A 25,428-nucleotide genomic window follows, 5' to 3' on the forward strand; every position below is an offset into this window, starting at 1 on the left:
GTTAGATGAGTCCTTGTCTTATCTTGAGGTGCCAAAATAGATTCTGGATCGCAAGGTTCGGAAAACTAGGTCTGGGGAAACAGTGTTGCTTAAGGTCCCATGGTCTAATCATGAGGTTAAGGAAGCGACTTGGGAGGCGGAAGAGGCTATGAGGGAGCGGTATCTATCTCTTTTTTATCAGGTATGTGTGGTTACGGAGACATAACCATGTTTATTTTAGGGGGGTAGGAAATGGTCGCATAAGGTTTTTGGTATGGATTATGTTAGTTTTTGGTACAGTTAGTAGTTGCTTTGAGTCAGTCTGAGTTGTTGTTGGGAGTTTTGTTTTGAGTTTTTGGTTGCGTTGTTGTGTCGTGGTTGAGTTAGTATGTTTTGTTTTTAAGTATGGGTTGAACTTCGGGGACGAAGTTCTTTTTAAGGAGGGAAGACTGTAATACTACGGTTTTCTATGATTTTGAGTACTCTATCAAGTGGGGCTTACTTTGTCGAATAAGTGAGTTTGGATTTCCAAATAGTGTACTGCTGATGGGTACTCGATCGAGTAAGTGTGGCACTCGATCGAGTAAGGGTCACTCGATCGAGTAAGTGACTTACTCGATCGAGTAAGTCGGTTCTACGGGTTATTTCTACCGGGTTTTGTTAGCAATGCGAGAATGATATATAAAGTATTCCGTCAGTTTCTTTTTTACTTTTTATCTTTTCTAAAACCTCACAAGAGAAAAACAAGTTACGTTGCTTTCGTCTTCGCGTTGCTATCAAATCCTAAGGGCTAAAGTTCTAGGATCGTCGTGTTCTTTACGCCGTTGAGTTCGTCGTATTGTGGGTAAGATCCTTGTATAGTTTTTATGCCTTTTCGTAGATTTTGTTTAAAGCCTTAATTGGGTATTTTGGGGGATTTTGGGAGTATGATGTGTATTAGATTGTAATTGTATGGTTATGTGATTATAGGAGGTGGTTTCGTAGAGGAGCAGTATTGAATAGCTGATTTGTGACGATTTGGTGAATTGCTTATTCCAGGTAGGGTTTCCCTAATCGGTTATTGATTATATAGTTTGGTTGGTGAATTGTTGTTGGTTGTTTACTGTTGTTGATCTTTATCATATTAGTAATTGTTATTGTATAATGTGGTTGGTTGTGTTTGTCTGTGGTTGGCGAGGCGTGTCCTCGGCTGAGTGGAGTCACTTGCGGGAGTGGCTTCACACCCTTGATTCGCACTCTGTGGAACCCGCCACAGGAGGGGATGTGCACAATAAGGAACATGGGTTTCGCTCGGATTAGATGATGGGGTATTTGGTGGGTACGGATGCGGTCCCCCACTGACGGCGTGGAATATCTGTTGCGATGGGTATTCTGGCAGGACTACACACTTCAGTGTGTAGTCAGGTGTGTGGAGTTATAATGGAGTTGGGAGTTGTGTGTGTCGTATCTTGTGTATCTTGTTTTATGTAATGTGTAACTGACCCCGTTTAAATGTTTTGAAAACTGTGGTGATCCATTCGGGGATGGTGAGCAGTTATTGAGTAGGTATGAGATGGCTTGTGCATGGGATAGCTGGGATGGAGTCATCACTTATCACTAGAGTCTTCCGCTGTGTCTTGAACTTAGATTTCTTTTCAGTTGGTTTGGTTTTGGAACATTTGTATTTACTTTACAGTTTTGGTTTTGGAATTGTAATCACTTAAACTCATTTACTTAATTAAGTTTGTTTCTTTATGGTCTATTTGATATACATTGTCTCGGGTAACCAAGATGATAGCACTTCCATGCATTAGGGGTGTGTGTGTGTGTGTGTGTGTGTGTGTGTGTGTGTGTGTGTGTGTGTGTGTGTGTGTGTGTGTGTGTGTGTGTGTGTGTGTGTGTGTGTGTGTGTGTGTGTGTGTGTGTGTGTGTGTGTGTGTGTGTGTGTGTGTGTGTGTGTGTGTGTGTGTGTGTGTGTGTGTGTGTGTGTGTATGTATGTGTATGTGTATGTGTATGTGTGTGTGTGTGCGTGTGTTGTTAAGTTAAAGGGGTATATCGTTTTTGGCATGATTGGGTCAAGCAGGGCAAGTACTCGACCGAGTTGGGGGTACTCGGACGAGTAACCAGTCACTCGACCGAGTGATGGGGGTTTATGTTTTTGGCAGTAGCTACTGGAATATGACCACTGGGCCAAGTAGAGGCGGTACTCGATCGAGTACATAAGGTACTCGACCGAGAATGCTTTATGTGTATTTTTGATCAGCTATTGGAGTCGGAGTACTCGGTCGATGAGTCAGCATACTCGACCGAGTAGCTCATACTCGACCGAGTATCTCTTTGGTGGGATGTGATATTTGTTTTGAGCCGTAGGCTATGTGCTTACGTTTTTCTTGGTTATATCAGCTCAAAATGCCGCCAAAGAGATCAACTGCTTACCTTCAGGCTTCGGAGATGAGCCTTGATGAGGTGGCTAGGATGATTGAGCAGCAAGAAGCGCTCATGGAGGCACTCAAAAATGTGGGGAAGGGGAAGAGAAACCGGTGGATGCATCTCGTCTGAACACCACCATTTCCCGCTTTAACCCTACTACTTATATGGACACTGGTGAGCCTAAACTGCTTGAAAACTGGCATCGGCAGATGGAGAGTGTGTTGGAAGTGGTTCATTGTCCGGCGGAGATGATGGTAGAACAGGCCGCGTTTTATCTGAGGGATGAGGTTGGGGTATGGTGGCACAATGAGAGGGAAGGAGCTTAGGCATACTATAGGAATCCGAGACAACCTGCAGTTCCTTGGGCATAATTCAAGAGTGCGATGAGGGACAACTTCGTTCCGGAGCACATCCGTGCAAAGTTGAGGGATGAGTTTGATTCCTTTACTATGATCGATAGCATAACCGTCAGTGAGTACTATCACAGGTTTATTGAGTTGTCACGCTATACGGAGGACATGTAGCTGAGTCAACGGAGTTTGGCTCTTCGCTTTGAGAAAGGGTTAGCACTGAAGATTATGGAAAAGATACCAACCGGGGTAATCTTTGATCTGAAAAATGTCTATGAGAGAGCGGGGCATGCTGAGAGGTTAATTGATATGGCCAAGGAGGCCAGGGAAAAGGGGAAAGAGAAGAGGAAAGCTGAGAGTAAGAGTGGCAACCAACCAAGCCACAAGCGGGGTAACCACAACCAAGCTAGAACTTATTCTAGAGGGTCTACCTATGGTGGGGGATCTCGTGCATGGGGAAGAGGTGGCCGGAGCACTAGCAATAACTCAACCTTGCTATGCTTCAACTGTGGTGGGTTAGGTCACAAATGGTATGAGTGTACGAGCGCTGTAAGGGGAGGAGGAGGCTTTCCGATATCTTATCAAGGGAATTACTCTCAAATTCCGAGCAAGAGTTTAGTGAGTAGCAGGCCAGCTGGGTCATGGAACAATCAAGGAGGCCAAGGCAACAACAATGGCGGCTACAACCGCAACAATGGTGGGTCCTATCAGTGTCCGAATAAAAGCGTCACTCAGAATTCGGTGGCTAAGCCAACTACATCAGTGAATACAGTCCAGGGAGGGGGTCGGAAAAAACAGCTGTAAACTCTTCATGATGGGAAAGCAGGAGGTTAAGGAGGATGCGCATGTTTTCACCGGTACTTTTCTTGTTAATAATACGCCGACTTTCATTTTATTTGACTCAGGGGCAGCCCACTCGTTTGTGTCTAGGGATCATGCCTTATCTATGGGTTTAGGGAAGTACGAGTTGGTAAAAGATAACGTGTTTATACCATCGTAGGAGTCAGTGTCTTGTAACAAGTTGTATAAATGGGTATCTATGGTTGTTGGGGAAGTGGACTTACCAGTTAATTTTCTTGAGTTTCCTATGGATGGGTTTGAGGTCATAGTTGGGATGGATTGGTTGGGTAAGTCTGGGGCCAAGATAGACTATCGTCAAAAGAAAGTGTCTTTAAAGGATCCTTAGGGAGTCAAGGTGTCATATCGGGAGTTTGATGTAAAACCCAAGATGAAGTTGATTGGGGTGATGACTTTAAAGTCATGATTGCAGAAGAGGTGTCCTTTGATCCTTTGCCATGTGAGGGTTACTCGGGAAGAGGAGCCATCAGCAGCAGAGGAACCAGTGGTTAGTGAGTTCGGCAATGTCTTTCCGGAGGAGATACCAGGGTTACCCCCTAAGAGGGACATTGACTTCAGTGTTGAATTTAAACCAGGGAGGGGACCTATATCTAAGGCTTCGTACCGTATGGGACCAAAAGAATTGGAAGAATTGAAGAAACAGTTGAACGAGTTGTTGGATAAGGGATACATTCGACCTAGTGTATCGCCTTGGGGTGCACCAATTCTATTTGTGAAGAAGAAGGACAGTAGTATGAGGTTGTGTATCGACTACAGAGAGCTAAACCATGTTACCGTGAAGAATAGGTATCCTTGGACAAGGATTGATGATCTTTTTTACCAGTTGAGTGGAGCCGGAGTGTTTTCCATGATTGATCTGAGGTCGGGTTATCACCAGTTGAGGATTTCAGATGAGGACATTCCTAAGATAGCTTTCCGTTCGCGGTATGGTCATTGTGAGTATGTGGTGATGCCTTTCGGGTTGACTAATGCACCAACAATGTTCATGGATCTTATGAACCGAATCTTCAGCCCGTTTCTGGATAGGTTTGTGGTGGTTTTCATTGATGACATCTTGGTCTATTCTAAGACTAAAGAAGATCACGAGGAGCATCTGAGGTTGGTACTGCGGACCTTGCGAGATAATCAGTTATATGCTAAGTTATCCAAGTGTGAGTTATGGTTGGAGAGGGTGGCCTTTCTGGGTTATGTGATTTCAAAAGATGGTGTATCGGTGGATCCTAGTAAGATCGAGGCAGTGTGAAACTGGGAAGCACCGAAAAATGTTGCTGAGATCCGGAGTTTCTTGGGTTTAGCTGGCTACTATAGAAGGTTCATGAAGGATTTCTCTAAGATTGCTAGACCTATGACAACTTTTATGAGGAAAGAGAATAGATTTCGTTGGGATGAGAGTTGTGAGACGGCGTTCCAAACACTGAAGGAACGTTTGACTATAGCTCCCGTTCTAGCTTTGCCCAAGGGAAGTGAGAACTTCAAAGTTTATACCGATGCTTTGAAGAATGGGTTGTGTTGTGTTTTGATGCAGAATGGGAAGGTCATTGGCTATGCTTCCTGGCAATTGAAGCCGTATGAGGAGAACTATCCTACTCACGATTTGGAGCTGGGTGCGGTTGTATTTGCTCTAAAGATTTGGAGGCATTATCTGTACGGGGCAACCTTTAAGGTGTTTTCAGATCATAAGAGTTTGAAGTACATATACACTTAGAAGAAGTTGAACATGCATCAGAGACGTGGATGGAGCTAATTGGGGCTATGATATGGAGATCGTCTATCATGAGGGGAAGGCTAATGTGGTTGCAGATGCTTTGAGTAGAAAGAGTGTGCATTCGCTATGCACAGCCATGTCACTGATGAAACTGAGGGATGAGATGACTAAGATGGGAATTCATATGATTCGTAAAGGAGATGCCATCGGTGATTTGACTACCGAGCCTGAACTTTATGATGACATAATATGGAAACATGAACTCGATCCCAAGATTCAGGAGTGGAAGACAAAGGTAGGAGATGATACAGTTTCGAGATTTTTTATGCATACAGATGGGAGTGTTCATTTCGATGGGAGGTTTTGTGTGCCTAATGATATGGATTGAAGAAGTTGATTATGACAGAGGTTCATTGCACTCCTTATTCGGTACATCCGGGAGGTGACAAGCTCTATAAGGACTTGAAGAAGACGTCTCGGTGGCCCAGTATGAAGAAAGATGTCACAGAGTTTGTTGCTAGGTGCTTGACTTGCCAGAGGGTAAAGGGAGAGCAACGGAGACCACAAGGTAAGATTCAGTCACGTACCAGAATGGAAATGGGAATCGATTTCTATTGATTTCATTGTGGGGTTACTAAGGACTCAGCAGGGTAACAACATGATTTGGGTTATCGTTGACCGTTTGTCAAAGTCAACCCATTTTATTCCAATGAAAGATACTTGGAGTAAGATTCAATTGGCTCTAGGATACAGGAAGCATGTGGTACGGTTACACGGGATACCAAAGGATATAGTGTCGGATAGATATGCGAGGTTTATATCACGGTTGTGGCAAGAGTTGCAGGAATTGATGGGGACTACTTTAAAGATGAGTACGGCATTTCATCCTACGACAGATGGTCAAACTAAAAGGACTATCAAGACCTTAGAAGATATGTTGCGAGCTTGTGTGATGGAATTTGGTGGGAGTTGGGAGGATAGACTTGATCTGATAGAGTTTTCATATGACAACAGCTATCACACGAGCATTGGGATGACACCTTTCGAGGTGTTGTATGGGAGGAAGTGTAGGAGTCTGGTGTGTTGGGATGTTAGCGTTGAAGCTGTGGTTTTGGGACCACAAAGGTACAAGATATGGTTGAGCAAGTGCATTTAATTCGACAAAAGATGAAAGCAGCTCAAGATCGGCAAAAGAGTTATGCGGATTTGCATCGCAGAGACATTGAGTTTGCAGTGGGTGACAAGGTTCTCTTGAAAGTGTCACCTATACGGGGCGTTATGAGGTTTGGAAAGGGAAGTTGAGTCAGAAATTCATAGGTCCTTATGATATTTTGGATCGGGCAGGTGAAGTAGCTTATCGGCTAGCTTTACAACCATCTCTTGATCGGGTGCACAATGTTTTTCATGTGTCACAACTTCGGAATTATGTGAGTTATCCGTCACATGTGCTCAAGGTTGAGGATATTAAGTTGGATGAAGATCTAACTTATGTAGAGGTACCAAAAGAGATATTTGATCGTAAAGTACGCAAGACAAGGAATGGGGAAACCGTCTTGCTTAAAGGTGTTATGGTCTAATCACAACGTGGAGGAAGCCACTTGGGAGCCGGAAAAGGCGACGAGGGAACGCTACCCACACCTTTTTGAGCAGGTATGTTTGGTTACGAGCTCGTAAACGTTGTCTTTTAGGGGGGGTAGGAGATGGTCACATGTGTGTTTTGGCGTAGTTTTGAGGTCGGTATGGTTGTATTTCGGTTTGTGTGAACAATAGTTGGTGATTGTTGGGTTCATGTTAGTGTTTTTTGAGTTAAGTGTCCACTCGAGTTGCATGGTTAGTAGGTTGATTTTGCATGTTGTTTTAGGTATGGTGTGAACTTTGGGGATGAAGTTCGTTTTAAGGTGGGAAGACTGTAATACTACGATTTGGGGTCCTAGCTTACTCGGTCGAGTAGTCCATACTCGGTCGAGTAAGTTGTGGAGCGCTTTTAAACAGGCTACTATTTTGAGTGCACTCGGCCGAGTTGGGAGGAACTCGGCCGAGTAAGTCGTACTCGGCCGACTACCCCAGGTACTTGACCGAGTACCCGGTCTGGCGGGTTAATTTTCGCGGTTTTGATTCATATGATTAGATATAAATTACGCTTTATCAGTTACTAAATCATTTTTACAAAACCTAAACTACATTTACCACTCCTCTAATCATCTTCATCACTCCCAACTCTAGTTTGATCGATCGTGAGTCTACATTTCTTTTTTCGTACCGGTTTCGTTGGTGACGATTTCGTAGAAGAGCAATTCTAGCCTCGTCGTTGTTGTTGATTTGGGGAATTTGCGAATAAGGTAGGGTTTCCCTACTCAGTTGATTTCAAAATTGATTATAAGACGGCTTTTGTATTAATTGATTGGTATTATTATTGTGATTGTGGTTGATTGTGATATCTCTGGTTATTGGATACTATTGGTGAAGCAATTTTCGGGAGATAGTCTTCACACCCAAGTTCGTCCCTTGTGGCTCCCGTCACAAGGGAGATGTGCACATGTAACACCCCCATATACCAAGGTGCCTTACCAAGGATCACCCTAGCATATAATGATGCTACCATCTCGGTTGCCCGAGGTAAGTACATCAAAAATGACCATCAAAGAACAATTATTAAAGTATAACGTTAAATGAATACATCGTCCTAAAACTGAAAACCAAAGTAATAAGAATATAAATCCAAATACAACAAAACGAAGTATCTAAAACTCGTGACAGTGGAAGCTAAGACTCTAAGTTATGACATCCCATCCTCGTGCCCGCAGCTAATATGAAATCATCACCTGTCACAATCTGCTCACCATCCCCGAATGGATCACCACAATTTTATAAAACATAAACGGGGTCAGATCAATGAATAATCAAGATAAGACAATCACAAAGAAATGACCAATTCAATCCAATCCAATTGTATAACCATTCTCCCAACTCCAATCGTATCTAGTAACTGACTACACACCTAAGTGTGTAGCCCTGCCAGATTACCCATCGTAACAGGTAATCCTCACCGTCATGGGGACCACAGCCTTGCCCGCCTAAGCCCCGCTCATCGCAACGAGCAATAACCCATGTCCATTAATGTGCAAATCCCCCTTGTAACGGGAACCACAAGGGGTGAATCAAGGGCATAAAGCCATTTCCGAATGATGACTCCACCTAGTCGAGGACGCACCTCGCAAACATAGACAAACAACAACCAATCCAACAACCAAGAAAGATAATTCCAACAATGATACTAATCATGCCAATACAACAATTAATCCGTCTTAATTCAATTAAACTTGCAACTGAGCAAGGAAACCCTACCTTATCACTGATCCGAATCACAAGCACACAGAGGAAGCAAGAATCGTTCCTCTATGAATCCTTCACCTAACAACAATCACAACAATTCTAATCACAAACACACCAATCTAAACTTTTTCCCAAATCTAATCATTAGGGGAAAACCCTAAAAAACAATTTTAAACAAAAGATACGGAACTAGTGACTTACCGACGAAACTGACGTTAACGAGATGAATGAAACACTCACAACGATCAATTGCCTTGAGAATGATTAAGGATGATTAGATGAGTGAAGAACATAGTTTAGGTTTTGGTAAAAATGAATAGACACGATTAAACGCGATTTATATAAAAATTTTAATCACCCTTAATCAAACCGCGGAAATAAATCCCGTCAGACCGGTTACTCGGTCGAGTACCTAGAGTACTCGGCCGAGTATTACACTACTCGGCCGAGTGTTCTTGGACAGTAGCCTGACCAGAAAACACATGACACCTTACTCGGCCGAGTTAGCCCTATTCGGCCGAGTAAGCTAGACTCAGAAAACTGTGGTATTATAGTCTTCCCTCCTTAAAACGAACTTCGTCCCCGAAGTTCATACCATACCCAAAACAAAATGATACAAAGAAACACTAACTACTCCAAGACAAATCCCATAACTACGTAGAAGGACTACTCACACCGACTATGAATAACAAAATAACTCATCCCAAGCTCAAAGATACCAACAACAAGACCATGTTAACCTCAAACTAACTCAAAACATGCATGGGACCAACTCCTACCCCCTCTTAAAAGACAACGGTTACATCACCGTAACCAAACATACCTGATCAAAAAGGTGAGGAAAGCGTTCTCTCATAGACTCCAATGGTTCCCATGTAGCCTCTTCAACTTTTTTATTAGACCAAAGTACCTTAAGTAAGACGGTCTCACCATTCCTTGTCTTGCGTACTTTCTTATCCAAGATCTCCTTAGGAAACTCTGCATAAAATAGAGACTCGTCTAATTCTATGTTCTCAAATTCAAGCACATGTGATGGATCACTCACATACTTCCGGAGTTGTGATACATGAAACACTTTATGGACCCGATCAAGCGATGGTGGTAAAGCTAGCCGATAAGCTACTTCACCTACCTGGTCTAGAATCTCGTAAGGAACGATAAACTTCTGACTCAACTTTTCTTTCTTGCCAAACCTCATCACTCCTCGCATAGGTGATACTTTCCAAAGGACCTTGTCACCTACCGCGAACTCAATGTCCCTGCGGTGCAAATCCGCGTCACTCTTTTGTCAATCTTGAGCTGCTTTCATCTTTTGGCGAATCAAGTGAACTTGTTTAATCATATCTTGCACCATCTGTGGGCCTAAAACCACATCCTCAGCACTATCATCCCAACACACCGGACTCCTGCACTTCCTGCTATAGAAATCCTCAAAAGGTGTCATCCCAATACTAGTGTGGTAGATGTTGTTGTATGAAAACTCGATCAAATCCAGTCTATCTTCCCAACTTCCACCAAATTCCATGGCACAAGCTCTTAACATGTCCTATAAATTCTTGATAGTCTTTTCACTCTGACCAACTGTCGTAGGATGAAATATTGTACTCATCTTTAAGGTAGTTCCCATCATGTCCTGAAACTCTTGCCAAAACCGTGATATGAACCTCGCATCTCGATCTGACACTATATCCTTTGGTACCCCATGTAACCGTACCACATGCTTCCTGTATCCCAAAGCTAGCCGCATCTTAGTCCATATATCTTTTATCGAGATAAAGTGAGCTGACTTTGTTAAATGGTCGACGATAACCCAAATCATATTGTTACCTTGTTGAGTCCTTGGTAATCCCACGATGAAGTCCATAGAGATCGACTCCCATTTCCACTCTAGTACCTCAAGTGACTGAATCTTACCTTGTGGTCTCCGTTGTTCGCCCTTTACTCCGCCACATCTTTCTTCATAGTAGGTCACCAAAACCTCTTCTTTAAATCCTTATAAAGTTTGTCACCACACGGATGAATGGAATAAGAAGTGCAATGAGCCTCCGTCATGATCAACTTATTCAAGTCTGCGTCACTAAGGACACACCATCTCCCATCAAAACGAACACTCCCATCTGTCTGGATAGAAAACCTCGAAACTATGTCACTTTCTACCCTTGACTTTCACTCTTGAATCTTAGGATCAAGTTTCTGTTTCTTCTTTATATCATCATACAAGTCCGGTTCGATAGTCAAGTCACATATGGCATCGCCCTTTCGAATCATATGGATCCCCATCTTAGACATCTCATCCCTTAGTTTCATCAAAGACATAGCAGTGCAAACCGAATGTACACTCTTCCTACTCAAGGCATCCGCCATCACATTAGCTTTCCCCTCATGATAGATGACCTCCATGTCATAGTCCCCAATCAACTCCATCCATCTCCTCTGTCGCATGTTCAGCTCTTTCTATGTATAGATGTACTTCAGGCTCTTATCATCCGAAAACACCTTAACGGTCGCCCGATAAAGATAGTGCCTCCAAATCTTTAGAGTAAAAACCATGGCACCCAGCTCCAAATCATGAGTAGGATAGTTCTCTTCATATGGTTTCAGCTGCCTCGACGCATAAGCAATAACCTTCTCATTCTACATCAACACACAACCCAACCCATTCTTTGAAGCATCAGTATATACCTCAAAGTTCTCACTTCCCTCAGGTAGAGCTAGAACGGGAGCTGTGGTCAAACGCTCCTTCAAGGTTTGGAACGCCGTTTCACAACTCTCATCCCAACGAAATTTGGTCTCTTTCCTCATCAAAGTTATCATAGGTCTGGTGATCTTAGAAAAGTCTTTCACGAACCTCCTTTAGTAGCCAGCTAAACCCAAGAAACTCTGGATCTCAGCAACATTCTTCGGTGCTTCCCAGTTTGTCACTGCCTCAATCTTACTAGGATCCACCGACACACCCTCTTTTGATATCACATGGCATAGAAAAGCCACTATCTAACCAAAACTCGCACTCAGATAACTAAGCATACAACTGATTATCTCGCAAGGTCTGAAGTACTAACCTCAGGTGCTACTCATGCCCTCCTTAGTCTTAGAATAGACCAAGATGTCATCAATAAAAACCACCACAAACATATCCAAGAACGAATTGAATATCCGGTTCATAAGGTCTATGAACACTTCTGGTGCATTAGTTAACCCAAAAGGCATCACCACATACTCATAGTGACCATACCGCGACCGAAAAGCTGTCTTTGGAATATCCTCATCTGCTACCCTCAACTCGATCTTAGAAAACACTCCTGCGCCACTCAGTTGGTAAAAAACACTTGCCCAACCAGTCCATCCCGACGATAACTTCAAACCCATCCATAGTAAACTCTAACAGGTTGACCGGTAAGTCTACTTCCCCCACCATCATGGACACCCCTCTATACAACTTAGAACATGATACCGACTCTCCCGAAGGTATAAACACACTATCTTTCACCAGTTCATATTCTCCCAAACCCATAGCTAAGGCTTGACTCCTAGACACGAAAGAGTGGGTTTCCCCCGAATCAAACAAAACAAAAGATGGCGTGTTATGAACAAGCCATGTGAGCATCATTCTGCGCTTCCTACTTGCCCATCATAAAAAGTTTCCCACTGCTTTTCTGGCCTCCACCCTGAACCGTGGTAGTCGACCAGCCGGGGTACTCACGGATCTAAAAGAGGTTTAGGCAAGGGCGGGGCACGCTGAGAGGTTAGTGGACTTGGCCAAGGAGGCTAAGGAAAGGAATGCAGAGAAAAGAAAGGCTGAGAGTGAGGGCGGCAACCAGCCGAGTCACAAGAAGGGCAATCACAATCAGGCTAGGACCTTTTCTGGAGGATCTAGTTATGCAGGAGGATCTCAAACTTAGGGAAAAGGAGGCGGCCGAAGTACTAGTGATAACTCTAATCTTACATGTTTCAACTGCGGGGGATCGGGTCATAAGAGGTATGAGTGTACAAGTGCTGCTAGAGGAGGAGGGGGTTTCCCAGGGACATATCAGGGAAACTTTTCGCATGCTCCAAGCCAGAGCTTTGCTAGTAACAGGCCAGCTGGGTCGTGAGGTAATCGTGGAGGACAGACTAACAACAATGGCGACTACAACCGCAATAATAGAGGACCCTATCAGCGTCCGAACAACAGTGTGACGCAGATATTCGGTGCCAACCCCTTTTCAAAGCGAAGAGCCAAACTCCGTTGACCCAGTTGCATATCCTCCATGTATCATGACGGCTCTATAAATCGGTGATAGTACTCTGTGACGGTCGTGTTATCAGCCATGGAAAAGGAATCGAACTCGGCTCTCAAATTATGGCGAATGTGCTCTAGCACAAAGTTTTCTCTTATAGCACTCTTAAACCCTGCCCATGGGATAGCACTCTGTCGACGGTTTCTGTAGTATGCCCGACCCTCCTCCCTCACGTTTTGCCACCATACCCCAGCCTCATCCCTTAGGTAGAACACAGCCTGTTCCACCATCATATCCTCCGGACACTTCACCACCTCTAGCAAACTCTCCATCTCACGGTGCCAATTCTCAAGCAGCTCTGGCTTACCGGTGCCCTCATAGGTAGAGGGGTGGAAGCGAGAAATGGTGGTGCTCAGGTGAGATGCATCCATCGGTTTCTCCCCTCCCTTACCCACATTCTTAAGTGCCTCCATGAGCGCGTCTTGCTGCTCAATCATTTTGGCAATCTCCTCAAGAATCATCTCTTTGGCGGCATTTTGAGCTGATATAACCAAGAAAACGTAAGCACATAGCCTACACCTCAAAATAAACAAATCACCCGCCAAAGAAGTACTCGGCCGAGTACTGGGAAGTACTTGGTCGAGTAAGTACTACTCGGTCGAGTACTGAGACTACTCGGCCGAGTATCCTACTCCAGTAGCTGACCTCCAAATCACATAGAATATACTCAGTCGAGTACACAGGGTACTTGGTCGAGTAAGCCCCACTCGGTCGAGTGCCCCTCTTACTCGGTTAAGTGATCACAACCAGTAGCTACTGTTTTAAACATACGAAGCCACACTCGGTCGAGTGCTTGGCTACTCAGCCGATTATCCCCTACTCGGTCGAGTACCCGCCCTTCTCGGCCGAATCATGCCGAAACGAGGTACCCTTTGACTGAAAAACGCATATAACCATACATATGCATCCCTAAACATGTTACTATCGTTTGAAAGCCAAGTAATAACATCCAATCATGCTTCATATACCCACAATGTTCAATATATACATGCAATCATATACTTCGTTCCATCCAAAAACTTCATAAGAAATATATATAACGCACATAACGACTTCCCAAGACACCCCATGGTGACCAGCTCAAAGTTGTAAGGGCCAAAATGCAACTTTGCGACATCTTCGAAGCCTTTGCGGTAGCTCCAAACAACTCCTACTCGGGTTCATTTTAATTAGACTCCCAATGTTCATTTTGGTTCACTGGTTTTAGGTTTCAAAATCGTCACTCTGATACCACTTTGTAACACCCCCATATACCAAGGTGCCTTACCAAAGATCACCCTATCATATAACGATGCTACCATCTCGGTTGCCCGAGCTAAGTATATCAAAAGTGACCATCCAAGAACAATTATTAAAGTATAACGTTAAATGAATACATCGTCTTAAAACTAAAAACCAAAGTAAAAAGAATATATATCCAAATACAACAAAACCAAGTATCTAAAACTCGTGACAGCGGAAGCAAATACTCTAAGTGATGACATCCCATCCTCGTGCCCGCAGCTAATATGAAATCATCACCTGTCAGAATCTGCTCACCATCCCCGAATGAATCACCACAATTTTATAAAATATAAACGGGGTCAGATCACTGAATAATCAACTTAAGACAATCACAAAGAAACAACCAATGCAATCCAATCCAACTGTATAACCATTCTCCCAACTCCAATCGTATCCAGTAACTGACTACATACCTAAGTGTGTAGCCCTGCCAGATTACCCATCGCAACAGGTAATCCTCACCGTCATGGGGACCGCAGCCTTGCCCACCTAAGCCGCGCTCATCGCAACGAGCAATAACCCATGACCATTAATGTGCAAATCCCCCTTGTAACGGAAACCACAAGGAGTGAATCAAGGGCATAAAGCCATTCCCGAATGATGACTCCACCCAGTCGAGGACGCACCTCGCAAACATAGACATACAACAACCAATCCAACAACCAAGAAAGACAATTCCAACAATGGAACTACACATGCCAATACAACAATCAATCTGTCTTAAATCAATTAAATAGGCAATTGAGTAGGGAAACCCTACTATCACTGATCCGAATCACACGCACACAGCGGAAGCTAGAATCGTTCGTCTAAGAATCCTTCACATAACAACAATCACAACAATTCTAATCACAAACATTCCAATCTACCCTTTTTCCCAATTGTAATCATTAGGGCAAAACCCTAAAAGACACTTCTAAACAAAAGATACGAAACTAGTGACTTACCGATGAAACTGACGCGAAAGAGATGAACGAAAGACTCACAACAATCAATTGCCTTGAGAGTGATTAAGGATAATTAGAGGTGTGAAGAACGTAGTTTAGGTTTTGGTAAAAATGAATAGAAACTATTAAACGCGATTTATATAATCTTTAATCACCCTTAATCAAACCGCGGAAATAAATCCCGTCAGACAGGTTACTCGATCGAGTACCTGGAGTACTCATCCGAGTACCCCTTACTCGGCCGAGTATTACACTACCGGGCCGAGTGTTCCTGGTCTGTAGCCTAACTAGAAAACACACGTCACCTTACTCGGCCGAGTAAGCTAGACTTAAAAAACCGCGGTATTACAGCACATTAATGATCTGGGTTCGCTCGTTGCGATGAGTGGAGTTTATGTGGTTCGGCTGCGGTCCCCAATGGTGGCGAGAGTTACCTGTTGCGATGGGTAACCTGGCAGGGCTACACACTTCGGTGTGTTGTTGGTTATTGGTTACTATTGGAGTTTGGAGGATGTTTAGTATAGTTTGGAGGATGGTTACTACAGTTTGGATTGAATTTGTGTATTGGTTTATTCATCTGTGATTTCTTATTTTGATTATGCAGTTGACTGACCCCGTCTATTTTTTTTAAAACTGTGGTGATCCATTCGGGAATGGTGATCAGTTAGTTTAGCAGGTAATGGCTGTGGATGTAGCTCGCGGGTCATGGATGGGGTCGTGTCATCACCATTCATTTAGCTAGCTTCTGTTGTCACTTAAACTTTAGTTTCTTTTGGTTGTTTTGGAGTTGTAATAGTTTTGGTTTAACTTTGAGTTGTATTTTGATTAAACAGTTTTGTACTCTTAATAAATATTCTTTATTGGTCTATTTGATATACTTATCTCGGGCAACTGAAATGGTAGCACCTTGATATGCTAAGGTGGTATTGGTAAGGCACCTTGGTGTATGTGGGTGTTATAGGTATGTGCCACGCGTTAATTATATGGTAAATGGCAATCAATATGATTGTTGTTATTATTTAACGGATGGTATTTATCCAAGATAGGCTACGTTCATTAAGTCGATTAGACTTCCGCAAACACCCAAAAATAGGTTATTTGCAACTAAACAAGAAATTGTTAGAAAAGATGTTGAACGTGTTTTTGGCGTATTACAAGCTCGATTTGCAGTTATACGTAACCCAGCGCGTTATAGGAGCAAAGAATTTCTTCATAAAGTAATGACAACTTGCATCATATTGCATAATATGATTGTTAAAGATGAGCGAGAGTCATACATTGGTTATGACAATATACAAGAGTACATTGATAATCATAACGATGACGAAGAACTTAGTGGTGATACTCCCGCCTATGAAACAGGATATATCGAAGATATACATCGATTTGTGGCAAATAGGAATGTTATGCAAGACCCAAGAAGACATGAAGCTCTTAAAAAAGACTTAATTGAACATATAAGGCAACAATTTGGTTAATTAAATTTTATGCTTGTAGTTAATGTAATTTGGTCGTACTATTTAGTTTATTTACTTGTGTGTCAGTGTTTGTTTTTAATTGTTCTATGCTTTACTTTAGTTTATGTTTTAATTGTTGTAAGTTTTAATTGTGTATTTTTTTTATTAGTTATTTATTATTATTATTATTAATGAATGCAAGTTATCTATGTTATCAATTTATCTGACAAAATCTTATCTCTTTCCTTATCCAATCTTAATTTTATCCTTATCTCTTACACACAATCTCAACCTTATCCTTATCTCTTACACACAATCTGATCCTTATCTTTTATCTCTTACACACGATCTTATCCAACGACCAAGATCAAAAAACTGAGATATCAATCCAACGGCTTAAAAAAAGAATATTACCTATAAATAGAACAATACTCTAACAATTATTACTCATCTCCCATATCTTAATATATCCTACACATAATCTTATTATTCTCAACTTCAAATAATATATCAAACAATATTCAGAAAATGTTGGCTATACAAAATGCAATTGATATTATTATAGAGGAAACTCAAAAAATATTTGTTCGGTTAAAAATTGTTTTGAGTGAAGATGTTATATGGGATAAACTGAACCAAACCCCGAATTGTGTTATGCTTGTTCAGATTATTTGTGGAAATACACCAAATGAACTGCTTAACCCCGGCTATGCTCACTTGCAAAATGTCACTCGAGTCATTTTTTTCCTTCAAAAAGGGACGTTAGGAAGCATTGAAACAAGAGGTAGTGGAGTTTTTCTCTAAGCTTGAAAGTGTCTTAACATTGGGGGGGGGGGGGGGGCTTATAGAGATATCTGCTCTGAGGGAAGAACTATATTCATCCTTCTAGAAGGAGAGCGTTCCAGACTTCAATTGTTCAACATATACTCAAACTATTTAAGGGATGAAGAACTTGTAGGTCAAAGGGAGAGAGCCAGACACAGGACATTGCCATCATTCTCCTCTTCAGTTGATAGTTGCAACATAGAGTTTCCGTAGTCTGTTGTTGAAGCATAGATGTTTATTTTTATGTTCACCCTGTATCAGGTTTTATTTGGTTTTAATTTTGTTATTGCAATGTATTATTTCCTATCTTTATTTGAAATAAGAAAACATTCGTGTTTGGTAGAATACAAAACGAGATAAAATCAAAAAATGACTCGAGATTAAAGACCATAAAAAAAACCGTAAAAAAAGTGAGAATTTCGAATTTACCTTAATTTATATGCAAAAAAACCGTTTAAAAAAAAAGAAATTTGAATTTACAATAATAATGATAAAAATAATAAATTATAAAACCAACAAATTTATATGATTGCAAATAATGATAATGAAGTAAAAATAAATATATGTGTGAGATAGTGGAATGTTGATGTGGACTGTATGGGGTATAGTAAAGTACTTCCTCCGTCTCGATCAATAGTTATCTATTACTTTTGACACAAAGATTAAGGAAATAAGTATGAGTGAATTTGGAACACACAAATCACTTAACCCCACATGCACATGGAAAATGGCCCACAAAAGATTACCAAAAATAGAGATAGATAACTATTCAATGATACACCCCAAAATGGAAATAGATAACTATTGACCGGGTGTGTTTACTATTTTCACCTGCAATAAGATCGATTAAGCTTAATAGACAAGAACCTCGACAGGCTGGGTACAGTAATTCAAATTTTGGAGGGCAATCCTTTCTAGAGGCTCTCAGTAAAACAGGAAGTCCTCATACTGGCAGTGGTAAACATAGTAGTGGGAGTAAGGGACGTATTGCTAATGGATAGCATAGGTTTCTGGAATGTGAGGGGTATGAATAGGGTGAGTAAATAGAAGGAAATAAATTGGTTTATGCAGAATAAAAAGGTAGGACTGTTTGGTTTACTAGAAACTAAAATCAAGCCAATGTCCATAACTAAAGTAGCTAATAACTTTAATAAGGTGTGGAGCATCTCTACTAACTCTAGATATCATGGTGGAGGGAGAATATGGGTGCTCTGGCAACCTACTCTTTTTAGGATAACTTTCTTAGAATATGGTGCACAATTCATTCATATGAAGGTGGACTCGTTGACAAGTAAGGAATGCTTTTATTTTACCCTTATTTATGCTTTCAATGGAGTTCAAGATAGAGTACCTTTGTGGAATAAGCTAAGGAAATTTGCAAACAGTATAAGTGGTACATTGGCTATTAGAGGTGATTTTGATTGTGTTTTGTCAGTCCATGAAAGATGTGGAGGTAACACTAGCCAGGCTGAGATTGAACCTTTCCTCAAATGGGTTGGGGACTGTGGTTTATTGGATATTCAAGCTGTTGGAGCACTGTTTACCTGGAATAATAAATAGAAACCCGAGGATAGAACTTACAGCAGATTGGATAGGTTTATGGTAAATAAAGAATGGTTAGATATGTTTCCTGATTTATATGCTCATTTTCTACCAGAAGGCTTGTTTGATCATACACCTTGCATTGTGACACAAGGGGCCAAGAGCTTCATATATTTCAATATGTGGGGCAAATATGAGCATTTTGATAGGTGTGTAAATGAGATATGGAGGAATAAGGTTGATGGTACCCCTATGTTTCAGCTGGTTAAAAAGCTTAAAGCACTAAAGTATGTCCTTAAACAATTGAATAAGGATAAGTATTCTGATATTGAAAATAACACTAGTATTCTGCAATTGTATGTCCAAAAGCTGCAGGAGGAACTAGGGGCCAATCCAGCAAATATTGTGTTGAAGCTTGCAGAAATGCAGGCGTTGAGAGGTCCCAAGTTTGACTACCAGCTGGGGCGATGATCACTTGGCCACTGTAGCCCCCGAAAGTTGTGGCTTACATGGTCCATGTGGTGGTGCGGGAATGCATGGGCCCAGAGGGGATTCAACCCCCTTGTCATCAACAAAAAAAAAAAAAAAAAAAAAAAAAAAGGAGCATTGAGCTGTGCAGGATCTCAAACATTTGGTGGAAGCTAGAAATAGTTTTTTGGCTCAGAAAGCAAAGATTACAAGGATAAATGAAGGGGATGCAAATACTACTTACTTCCATGGAGCTATTAAGTAGAGAAGAGTGAAGAATAAGGTAGTCATGATAGAGGATCAGCATGGGAAGATGTGTGCTAGTTCTGACCAGATACAGGAAGCTTTTGTGCATTATTATCTCAGTCTTTTGGGTACCAGCACTACCACCAGCAGAGTGAGGAGCATAATCATCAAATGTGGGAAAGTATGCACTGAGGAGCAATATGCAACTATTCTAACACAGGTGACTAATGAAGAGATTAAGACAGCCCTATTCACTACAAAAAGAATTAAAACAGGCGACTGATTTTGGCGACTGAAATCAGTCGCTAAAATCAATTTGGCGACTGATTTCAGTCGCCAAACGTCAGTCGCAGACTTTAGTCGCCTTTTCTAACTTTGGCGACTAATGACGGTCACCAAATGACAAAAATAGCGACTGAAATGGTAGTCGCCAAAATGGCGACTGATTTGAGGTAGTCGCCAAATTGGCGACTGAATTTCAGTCGCTAAATGTGGTATTAGTCGCCAAATTTGGGTGACGTAGCCAATATCACTGAGCAAATTTGGCGACTGAATAAGGGATTTGGCGACTGAAGTTCAGTCGCCATTTTGGCGACTACTCCTAATCAGTCGCCAATTTGGCGACTGAATTTCAGTCGCCAAATCCCTTTTCAGTCGCCAAAGCCACTGTATGTTTTGGTGGTTTTTTTCTTTTCATTGCTAGCCAAATATTTACAACCTGCATACAAACCGATGTTCCACAACGCCATACATCCCAAATTTCAACACACACAACACCATACATTTCAACCCAACACCTCCCATTTTCTCAAACTTCATTTCATATATTGAAAATGAAAGTTTTACAAGCTAAGCTATTCTAATGTTCAAGTCTAAAGTTCAATTTTTACAAGCTTACATGCTAAAATCATCTTACTTGGAAGCCAACACCGGCTCCACCCCCCCCCCCCCCTTGTGGACCATGCGGATCATTTGGATCGTAGTTGGGTCTAGGTCCGGGGTTACAACCTTGCCACCAATTCTCAAACATTTCCATTCTTTCCTTCATTTGGCGGAATTCTTCATTACGTTTGGCTTCACGTTCATCACGCTCTCTTACTTGAGCTTGAAGTTGACTAATAATTCCCGGTTGATACGTGTTGCTGGGAATTGTTGAAGTCGATCTCTACGCGATTTCTCATAGAAAGCCGGTGTTGAAATTCCGGTACCATACACGTGCCCTTTCTTGAAGACATTCACCAACTCATACCATATGTCATTATCCGATTTTTCTGGATTGGCGGTTTTTTCTTGTTCAAATGCTTCCTACAATATTAAACAAATGGTTGTAAGTTAATATGGTAACCACCTTATATACGACATTTTAAAAGAGAATAAATTAACAAAAATTAAGTGTTAGGGAAAACTTACATATAATTGCTTGTCTTTTGGCTTAGTCCAACTTCTAGCCCCTTTGTGGTCAACCCTGGAATGCGTGTCCAGAAACAGTTCTGGTACCGTCGCAATCGGCTTTGACTTCTTCTTTCCTTTCTGAATGAAAAAAAAAACATACATGTTAGAAAATCAACAAAAAATCTAACATAAAATAAATATGTTGCATTGAAAACCAAAAAAAGTGTGAAATAATAAACAAACTTACACCCAATACACGATCCCAGAACGATCGTGAACCCGCGAAATGAGTAGACTCGTTCACGGCATCTTCCTTTCCTCCTTTTTTGTTGAGGTATGCTTGCTTAGACTTCTTCTGAAAAGCTTCACTTTTGGTATGCTTTATTAAGCCTTCATACTTGTCACCTACAATTACACATATGAAATCATAACTAATAAGTTACTGATATTATTTATAATATAAGAGAGTATATGCTAATTAATACAAATAACAAAACAAGTTAATTAAATACCTTTCATGTGCTCCTGTTCCTTCGGGCGCCGATCGTCTTCCAGATCACGTCCCGATATCGTCGAGTACCGACGTCATTGTACCTGTTACGGACATTCTGTTCTTGAGACGGTGACCAAGCAAATGATAGCTACAAAAAAAAAAGCGACAAAATTTCATATTAGTATAGAATAAAAGTATAACCTTGGTTCTTAAAAAATTTATCAAAATTAATTATTTGGTTTCTAAAACAAAGAATTACGGAAAATATATACCCGAAAGTTATTGAACCACGCCTCTTTTTGTGCATTAGAAGCTTGTGTCCACGATGTAGGAATTGGACCCACGAAATTAGTCTTCGTGCTTTTCGTGACACCTCGTACCACGCAATCGTCCATAAACCTGCATTTATTTTGAACATGTAAAATTAGAAACAATTATTATTTTACAAAAAAAAAGAAAAAAAAATACAAATAGTAGACTAATAAAGAATAAAACTTACCATAATCCCGCCGGCTCAAGAATCATCTGATGATCCGAAGTGTACCGTATCGGCACCCGTACTGGCTCGTCGGTAGCGTCAGTCTCCTCACCGTTACCGTCACCGTCTATCTGCATCGGATCCTCCTACACAAACTCCTCCTCCTCCTCCGCACGCGTACTCTATCCAGAACCTGAGCCGCCTCCACGCTTCCTACCTCGACCTACTCCAGCCATCTGCAGTAATACAAATAAAAATTAACACAAATAATGATAAATGAAAATTATACAGACTTCTAAATTTTAATAATTTACTCTTGAGGAATACAAAATTATACCAATTTAATCATCTTCATCTCCAAACCCCTCGTCCTCATCCTAATCCTCATCCTCATCCTCATCATCGTCATCATCATCATCATAATCATCTTCATCTCCAAACCCCTCGTCCTTCCTCCTTTTCTCCTCCTCCCTTCTCCTCCTCACCTCCTCTTCCCCCCTCCTCTCCTCCTCTTCTTCCCTTCTCTCCTCCTCCTCCGCCTCATCCTCCCCCGGCAGTCTCTCTTCCACATCATAATATTCTTCCTCTTCCATGTCTTCACCATCTTTATTCTAATGCTCATAGTTGATTTCATCGGGTGGAGACAAAAGCGTTTCATTTGAAACGTTTTCTTCTTGGAAAAAAGTTGTATCAACTTGTGACCGTGCCTTTGTCTTAAAGATTGCACACCACGCATTTTGATTTCTATCATTTGTTGTGCTTGGATAAGTAGCAAAATACACTTTATGAGCCTGATGTGCAAGTATAAATGGATCATACTTAGAGTATGTTCTAGTACGATTCACTTCTACAAGCTTGTATTGTTCATGTACTCTCATTCCAGCCACAGAATTATCCTTCTAGTCAACCTTGAATAAGACAGTTTTATAAGCTCGGTCACGTCCATTATAACTAATTTCAAAGATATCTTCAACTATACCATAGTATTCGTTGTCATCAAGAGAAGAAATAGTAACCCCCCAATTGCACCTAGCCTTACCTTTACCGTGGTTAAATGTTTGAAAATTAAACCCATTAACCGAGTATCGATTCCACGTTCTTACCATTTTTGAAGGACCAAAAGCCAAACTTCTTATCAAATCATCTTGAATATTCAACTCAATTACATGTTTCTGAAACCATGATGGAAATTGGTCCTCATGTTTTTCCCAAACATCATCCTTACTTATATTAGGATTCCTCTGAATGAAATCATTAACAAACTGTGTTTCGTATGACTCCAAGAGGTCACAATTAGATAGCACGTAAAGGTGGGCACGATTATACTCCTTATCATCCAAATATCTTGTTTGCCCCTTTGATGAACACCCTTCATCATCTTGAGTTTGAAAAAATTCGGGTAAACTTCCGTCTATTTCATCCGGTTTCTCAACATTCAAGTTTTTTGCTTTGGTTTCTATATGTTTTTTAAAGTAAAGAGAACAAAAGTTTGCAATCTCTTCCGTTAAATAAGCATTGCATATAGAACCTTCCACCCTAGCTTTATTACCAATTTTTTTTCTTCAAATGATTAAGAAAACTATAAAAGTTAATGATGAGTTTTATTAATAATAAAGTTAACAAATAATAAATAGATTAGTTATTATTATTAATTTTAATTTTAAAGTAGCTAGATTATCTTAATTACCTTTCAAATGGATACATCCACCTATATTGGACGGGTCCCCCAACTTTGGCTTTATATGGCAAATGAACCGGTAGATGCTCCATGGAGTTAAAAAAATGCAGGAGGAAAGATCATTTCAAGCTTACACAATATCTGTGGTATTTGCTCTTCCAGCATTTAATCATGTCATCAACACATATTGAAGAGGCACATAAATCTCGGAAGAATTGACTAATCTCAACAACTGCATTACAAACATTTGTCGGCACGAGGTGTTTCAAAGCAACGGGTAATAATCGCTCCATGAATACATGACAATCATGACTTTTCAAGCCTTGCAATTTCAGCTTCTTAAGATCAACACATCGACTAAAATCTGATGCATACCCATCAGGAAACTTCAAATTTTGTAACCACTCACACAATACCTTTCTCTTAGCTTTGTCGAGAGTGAAAATGGATGTTGGCTTAGACCCGTCGCCGCGAATGTGTAATTTGGGACGATGACAAAATTTCTGCAAATATTTTCTAGAAGCAATGCTATCACATTTTTCACCTTCTACATCCATGATCATGTCAATTAGTTGCTCAAAGAAATTCTTTTCTATGTGCATTACATCCAAATTATGTCTTATCAACATTGTCTTCCAATAAGGAAGGTCCCAAATAATGCTTCTTTTAAACCAACCGTTTTTCTGCTTTTTCAATTCTTTAAATTCTTCCTCGGTACCATCAATAGGGGATGCTAAATCACATACCGTCTTCCATATCTCATCCTCAGGCACTCGTTTCGGAGGGGCATAAAGCACCTCTTTACCTTTTGTGAAAGCTTTCTTGTTCCTCCTATGTGGATTTCTCTCTCGTAAGAAGCATCTATGACAATCAAACCAGCTTATTTTCTTGCTATTGGGAAGCCAAAATGCTTTACTTTCCTCCATGACAAGGACATGCTTTTTGTCCTTGTGTAGACCACCCAGATAGCATACCATAGGCGGAAAAATCATTTATTGTCCACAAAAGGGAAGCTTTAAGTTGAAAATTTTGTTTTTTAGACACATCATAAGTTTCCACCCCAACTTCCCACAAATATTTCAACTCCTCCACCAATGGTTGTAAATAAACATCCAAATTACGTTTCGGGCTTTTTGGTCCGGGAACAATAAGTGACAAGAAGATAAATGGTCTTTTCATACATAACCAAGGTGGTAAATTGTATGGTGTGACCATAACGGGCCAACAAGAATACTTCCTCCCAAAATTACCGAAAAGATCAAATCCATCCGTACACAAGCCAAGTCGTACATTGCGGGGTTCCTTGGCAAAATCAGGATACATCTGATCAAATCGTTTCCATTCTTCCCCATCACTAGGATGACTCATCTTCCCCGGAGCACGTAGGTTTTCTTTGTGCCATCTTATTTGTTCGGCAATGTTTTTGGTGGCATAAATTCTTTGAAGTCTTGGTGCGAGAGGAAAGTAAAACAATTGGTTACATGCTATTGGTTTCTTACTCTTTTTGGCCCTCTTACTACCGTTGCCTTTTTTCAACACCAAAACTGTATCTCCTTCACTTGTCTCATATCTATCCGCCCCACAATCTTTACATTTGTCAAGCAAAGCATCATCTTTCCAAAATAGCATACATCCTTCAGGACATGCATCAATCTTTTCATGCGGTAACTGAATACCTTTAACTACTTTTTTGGTAGTATAGAAAC

Source organism: Silene latifolia, chromosome Y (assembly GCF_048544455.1).
Source record: "Silene latifolia isolate original U9 population chromosome Y, ASM4854445v1, whole genome shotgun sequence".
Lineage (NCBI taxonomy): Eukaryota > Viridiplantae > Streptophyta > Magnoliopsida > Caryophyllales > Caryophyllaceae > Silene > Silene latifolia.